Raw genomic sequence first — 7,718 nt, 5'->3', positions numbered from 1 at the left:
GAGTTAGTTGTGTAACTAAAGAATAGAAATAGTTTTCTTTTTAATTATTAGGGTGTCCTTGTGTCCTAGTTCAAATAGGTCAGTAGTTTTTCTTTTTATTGGTTTGTTAGACAAGTGTAGCTAAATGGATGTTTGTTTGTTTGAATTTTTGTTACTGTAGATGGAAAGAACTGCGTGCAATAGGTGTGGTGATAACACTCATTCATCGAGAAATGTTGTTGGTTGTTGTCGCCTTTGTTGCATTCGAAAATGTCGTGGAAGTAGGATCACGAAGCGGTCGAGCCAAATCCAATCTCTTGGGAATTTTTTTTTTTTGACTGTCGGCGCTTGCGGAGACTTCCAATGGTTGGAAGAAGAGCGAGAGCATCGTCATTAGTACCTCTAGAGAATCTAAGATGCATGACGGTTGAATTGCGGGGGTTGAAAGGTTAACACAACAATGAAAAAACGGAAAATGAAGGCAGAAAATTCTTGAATTGCACCGAGTGTGGGAAGGATTTTGAATGGTTGGATACTTTGTTAGCTTGGTTAAGGAGCAACATTGAGTTGGCAGCGAGTTCAAGCTCTTCCACGATCACCTCTTCCTCGTCTTCAAAAAGATAAAAAGTCAAAATTACACTTGAAATTGGCGACGATGGTTTGTCGAAAGAATTCGAAGTTTCATTGTAAAATTAGATGAGTCGTGGTTGATTTCAAGTTCTTTGTATTTTTTTTTTTGTGAACTTGTGGTGAATGTAATTATCTTTGGTTAATTCATTTTGTGAACTTCTTTGGTTAATCCATTTTGCTTATCTTGGTAACAACTTGTGGTGAACTTGTGGTTATGACTCGATGTAACTATGACTCACGGTTATGAACTTGTGGTGAACTTGTGCTTATCTTGTAACTATGACTCGATTTATTTGCTACTGAGAATCTTGTGTTGATGTAACAATGAATAAATTTGATTGGTAGTTTGTTCTAATAACAATGAATAAGTTTGATTGGTAGTTTGTTCTAATAGTTTAAATCGCCGGAAAATAAAAGCTAAATAAAAGCTGTCACAGTTCCTACAACTTAAATAGTTTTGCTGTCATAAACATAAAGATAAACAAGTTCCTACAAGCTGTCAGAGAACAAGTACAAGCTGTCAGAGTATTGGTATTTCACAGAAACATACAAAAAAAACCGCAAGTACATGTAGAATAGAAAAAAGACAATGAGAACACCGACTGAAAAAAGCACAAGCTAACATAACATAACACAAGTCTGTACTAGTTTTACACTCCGACAACTTGCGCATTTTAGTTTGTCATTGCAGAACGTAATGTTTTTGCCAAAACGAAAGCATTTGTTTTTTTGCATCTTGAGCGGTGTGGCCTAAACCCTAAACACCTTTTTGAGCGGTGTGGCCACACGTTCAAGAGGCAAAAACAGACAACACCATTTTTATCCAAGCTCAAATCCCAAACGACATGGCCACACCGTTTGGGACTAGGTCCCGAACCACACCGTTTGGACTAGGTCCCAAACGGTGTGGCCATGTCGTTTGGGACTAAGTCAAAACGGTGTGGCCACACCGTTTGGGACAAAATCCAAATGGTATGATCACACCGTTCAAGAGGGAAAAAAACAGACCACCATTTTTATCAAGCTCAAATCCCAAACGGCATGGCCACACCGTTTGGGACCTAGTGAAAACGGTGTGGCCGCACCGTTCAAGAGAGAAAAAAACAGATCCACGCTCAAATCCCAAACGAAATTTCAGAAAAACCAAATTTTGCAAAGCAAAAAACACGAAATAAACAAAACATTACATCGAGAATTCTTCTCCAAAAAATTACATCGAGAATTCTTCTCCAAAAATTTTCTACCCTCTTCTCTCCATAATTCACGAGTGGGTTCTCTCTTTGGGCTGTGTGCTTCTTTCACAAAAGGTAATTTCTCTATTTTGAATTTCCTTATGCATTTTCTCGACTAGCCTTATTATACATTTACACTTGTGACTTGCTTAAATGGACAACAATTTGTTTGAGTTGTAGTTGCTACTATACTTTGTTCACAATTCCCTTGTTTCCACAATTTTGACATTTTTTGTTACTGTAGATGGACGACTCAATATTGATTGATGAAGTCGGAGAGAAGGAAGAATACGGTTCAGGTGAGCTAATGTTTCAATTTTATTTTCGATTTCTACCAACGAATTCAATCTTGTATTATTGTACGTGTTAGTTTATTTGTTTTTTTTTTTTGGCGTGGACACATTTATTTGCGTACCGAGTCTTTTGCGGCACCTTCGTGGCATTGGCATTTTCTTCCCTGTTCAACCTCCGAGTTTGAAGTGGAAGTGGAAATTGTGAAGCCACCATGTTTGGGAATGTGTTTTGAAACTCTTGAGGCACAAAACAATTCTATATAGATTACGGAAAATCGTTTGGATTTAGTCCGATAATTGAAGCTCTGAAAAATCAGTTTCGTTAGGATGAAGTTAGTAGTTGTCAAATGACTTGCTCGCGATTTGGGGTTTATAGAGATCGAGGAGGCAAAAATAAGAATGTGGATGGAACCGAGAAAGAAGTGAGAAAAAGAAACACAAATCTGATTAAATGTGGGTGCCTTGCTTCAATGAGGGTGACAAAGCAAAATAGTGGAATCTGGAAAGTGATGAAATTTAGTAGCGAGCACAATCACAACCTGGTTAGTCCGGCAAAAGAATCGTATGCCTGTTAATAGAAATATGCCTGCTGCAGCTAAGGTGTTGATTGACTCATTTCGTGATGGTGGTGTACTTGTGAATAAAGTTGTTGATATACTTGTGAATTACAAATTGGTTTTGATGATAGGGATTGTTGGAACCATTTGGGCCCCTCGAAAGAATACAAGAAACCCGGTGAGAGGTGATGCTACGCGGTGCTTCATTTTTCAAGAAAAAAAAGTATAGAGGATCCTAATTTCTTTTTATGCAATGGATGGATCATGAAGCAAGGGCCATTAATTTTTTACGGGTAGATGTCGGATTGGCATTACCACGTTTCAATATTTTGGTGGCGTGGTTTTCTTTGATACCACATATCGGAAGAATGTATATGAAATGCCATTAAGCCCCATTCTTTGGAGTTAACCACCATATGCAATCAATCCAATTTGGTTGTGCACTACTTTTGGATGAAACGAGAAGATTCTTTCAGGTGGGTTTTGAGACTTGGCTTGGAGCTATGGCGGACGTGCCCCATCTGCAATTATCACAGATCAAGATAGAGCTATGACTCTAGCTATTGGTGCGGTATTCCCTAATACTCGACCGCATTCTGCCTATGGCATATTATGAAGAAGTTCCTGAAAAACTTCCAAATTATTATTATCGGAAGTCAAAATTCAAAAAGAATTCAAACAACGTATTGGCAAATATTTATTATTCGATGTGTTTGAAAGGAGGTGTGGGCAGAATTGATGTCTAGTTTTAAGTTGGAGGAGAATGAATGGCTTCAAGAGATGTACAAGATTCGACACAAATGGGCTCCGGTTTATCACTTGGATACTTTTTATATCAAGCCGACTAGGGGCGTTCGAAAGCATGAATTCTGTTTACAAGAACTTTTTCACATCTCGACAACTCTTAAGGAGTTTGTAGTGAAGAATGATAAGTGTTTGATGAGGATTGTTGAAAGAAAAAAAAGAGGATTATATTCTTGAACACTTTCGAATCGGATTATAGGCAGTAATTCATTTCTCTTGAAGAGTCGCGACAAGTGTATACACAAGGAATGCTTATGATATATTCAAGCAAGAATTGAGTTAGCTAAACCGAGTATGTCCCATGATGATGAAAAAAGGTGCGGCGGCAATGAGAACCTACACTTATAAGTCGCGAGTTACGGTGTGGCGTGAATGAAAAGGTGAAGTTCAACCCAGCGACAAAAGAAGGTAATTGTGAATGCAAAACTTTTGAATTTCTGGGGATACCTTGTGGACACCTCATAAAGGTATTTCAGAGTCGTGATATTGAGATTCCCGAGCTCTTTATTCTTAAGAGGTGGATGAAAGGGGCAAATAAGTATAGAGCTGAGTATGACCGTGGATTTGGTAAGTGGCCATGAGAACTCACGAGTCTTGAGAATTACTCGACTTCAAATGGTTGCTAATCGGTTGGTTTATAGGCTGCTGAAACTGATTGACTTACCAATTAATGCTACAAAGACTGCAAGAACTGTCAGTGGAGCTCAAGAAACAGAAGGAAGTTGACCCTGGTGTTTCAGTTGTTAATTCATGCACTATTGCTGATAGTTCAGCACCGCCACTTGACCTATCCCAAGTTTTACTTTTGAATCCTAACATCTCTCAAACAAAAGGAAGAAAAAAGTATTGAAGATTTATAAAGAAAACTAAGGACGGTGGTAGAATAAAAGGGGGTCTTGAACAAGCATGTGCAAAAGCCAAAGCAAAGACAGAGAGGAGATGTACATGTTGTAACAAAGTTGGTGTTAACCATGATGGCCTAAATTGTCACGAAAATCCAAACAAAAGAAGGGCCCAAGTAAGTATAATATTGTTTCCTTAAAAGCTTAATTAAGTAGTATCCTATCTTACACAATTGCCTTTAAAACTTAACGTTTTCCATTCTTTTTGATTTGATTATTGGATGTAGAGTTAGAGGGCGGAGAGGCGGCGGCGATGAGGAGAACGAAGATGAGGATGGGGAGGAGAACGAAGGCGAGGGCACAAATGATAACATTTCCCTTTATCAGTTTATCCCGCTTTCGTATGGAACCTAGCAAGGAGCGGTGGTGGGGATGTTTGAGGACCACGAATATCACGCCATTCATGTCACCAACTTTATTTGGTGGGGCTGTCGAGTTCGGAATTGTGAAGAAGTTTTAGTGATTTGAGTTTTATTTGGGTTTTATTTGGGTTTTAGTTTTAGTTATTTGGGTGAATTGTCGAGTTTTAGTTATCATAGTTTTAGTAAACTATTTATTCATTTTGGAACCAATCGGAAGTTTAGTAAATTATATGAACTTGATTATATGTCGGAACTTGATTACCTTCGGAAGTTTTACATGTCGAAGTTTGTGTAAATTATATGAACTTGAGTTTTTAGTATTGATTGATTTAAACGTAATTATGCATGTAGTAATTATTGATGTGTACAGTGATTGGACTGGACTGAGAGACAAAATTCGAGGCTAAAACGACCTGGCTAGGTAGTCTGTATTGCACACCAAACGGTGTGGCCATGCCGTTTGGGATTTGAACTTGGATAAAATGGTGGTGTCTGTTTTTTTGCCTCTTGAACGGTGTGACCACACCGTTTGGACTTAGTCCCAAACGGCATGGCCACACCGTTTGTCCATAGTCCCAAGCGGTGTGGCCACACCGTTTGGGATTTGAACTGGGTTAAAAATGGTGTTGTCTGTTTGTCCTTAGTCCCCAAGCGGTGTGGCCACACCGTTTGTCCTTAGTCCCAAACGGTGTGGCCACACCGTTTGGGATTTGAACTGGGTTAAAAATGGTGTTGTCTGTTTGTCCTTAGTCCCAAACGGTGTGGCCACACCGTTTGGGATTTGAACTGGGTTAAAAATGGTGTTGTCTGTTTGTCCTTAGTCCCAAACGGTGTGGCCACACCGTTTGTCCTTAGTCCCAAACGGTGTGGCCACACCGTTTGGGATTTGAACTGGGTTAAAAATGGTGTTGTCTGTTTGTCCTTAGTCCCAAGCGGTGTGTCCACACCGTTTGGGATTTGAACTGGGGTTAAAAATGGTGTTGTCTGTTTGTCCTTAGTCCCAAACGGTGTGGCCACACCGTTTGGCTTTGATACAAAGCGGTGTGGCCACACCGTTTGTCTTAGTCCCAAGCGGTGTGGCCACACCGTTTGGGATTTGAACTGGGTTAAAAATGGTGTTGTCTGTTTTTTTGACTCTTGAACGGTGTGGCCACACCGTTTGGCCTTAGTCCCAAACGGCATGGCCACACCGTTCAAGAGGCAAAAAAACAGATGTTTTGTGTTTTGGCAAAAACATTGCGTTCTGCATTAGATTTGTGTGTAAATTGTTATTGATTGGATAATGGTAGACATTTTGTGAAAACCATGGGGTTATAGTCTGGCCACTTTTCTAGCAAACGCAATGAAGCAGGATATTGTCGTGGGCTAAGCAATAAATTCAAATGAAGCAATGCGCGTTTATCTGAGGAGACCAACAAAATGAAATGAAAAAAATTATTAGATCAGGCTCGGGTCAAGTTTCAGGCCCCTTTGCAAGTCCATATACTTTCGTGCTATGATGAATCCATAGACTCATAGAGGCAATAATACACAACACAACATTTTGCACAGAACACAAACAAAAAAATAAAAGTGTAATCAATCAGGTCAGGCAAAAGAATAGTGTTTGTTTGTGTAATCAATCGACGACCACGAATAATAACCGGACACCCTCACGAAAAGTACTAATAAGTTTTCAAAATCTATGTTATCAAAATCTAAAATGTGAACAGATAAGTTACTCAAGCTTCAGGAACTGTAGTAACATGTTTCAGGAACAGAATTTCAGGGTTAACATGTTTGTTACGCATGCTCAAATACTTTGACATCCCAACAAATGACACTCACAGTTCACCGGTACTTAAAAGTCTGCAATCTCTCCAAGTAAGTGGACATAACTTTCAAAGCAAATAAGCGGATATATAATAGACCACTGCTTTTTTGCGCCTAAAGAGAGGGCACTCAAGTCCGAACCCGTTTCCTCCTCTTTCTTAACTTCAACTTCTTCAACATTCTTTGCAGAACCATTATCGCAACCTGCACCAAGAGGAACACTACAAGTCTTATAAGGATGAACATTGTAAGCAACAACGTATTCACTACTACAGAAAAGCTCATATACCACTGTTATTTACAGTGGTAAAAAGCCTTTAGCCACTGTTTTCATACCGTGGTAACAACCACCGTGACAAATACTTCTAACAAAACCGTGGGGAAAAATATCTCTTATATACCACGGTTTTAGTAAAACATGATGGTATTAGAATTTACAAACCGTGGTTAATAGCCGAAAAAAGTCTGCTATATTCGATGTGAACCGTGGGAAATATCTCTTATATACCACGGTTGGATACAAACCGTGGGTTATATAAACTGATATATACCACGGTTGGATACAAAACGTGGGTTATATAAACTGATATATACCACGGTTAGAAACTGTGGGAAATAAATATGATATATACCACGGTTGGATACAAACCGTGGTTTATAGTTTTTTTTTTTTAAAATAAAATCCCCTAATTATTTGATTCTAATCATATTCATTCAACCTGCAACCTGCCCATTTTCACCATATATATCCACACTAGATTTAAAAACACATTGCTCAAATAAGCAATTCATAGTGCAACACAAACAAAAGAAATAAATTTACACATCCAACACAAAGACATTGAATTGCTAAAAGAATTTTGAACTTTTTTGAGTCATCAATAATAAAAGAAACATCCAAATTTACTTGTTATATCAAAATAATAATGACCTAACTTGTTGCATCAATAAAAAAAAACAATCTATTTGTTCTATCTAAAATATCAAAAAAAAAATGGTGAGACCAAGCACCACACCTTAATTGGAAAGGGTCAAAACCTAGCTAAGACTTCGGACGCTTGGCTCGAACGCTCCATTATCTTTGGATGAATCTAAGAATTTCAAGTCGAACAACATCAAGTTCCTCTTGTGTGTATGTATCTTTGAG

The sequence above is a fragment of the Coptis chinensis genome, chromosome 9 (genome assembly GCF_015680905.1).
Source record: "Coptis chinensis isolate HL-2020 chromosome 9, ASM1568090v1, whole genome shotgun sequence".
In the NCBI taxonomy this organism is placed as follows: domain Eukaryota; kingdom Viridiplantae; phylum Streptophyta; class Magnoliopsida; order Ranunculales; family Ranunculaceae; genus Coptis; species Coptis chinensis.
The sequence above is the reverse complement of the archived record's forward strand: the minus strand, read 5'-3'. Positions refer to the sequence as shown.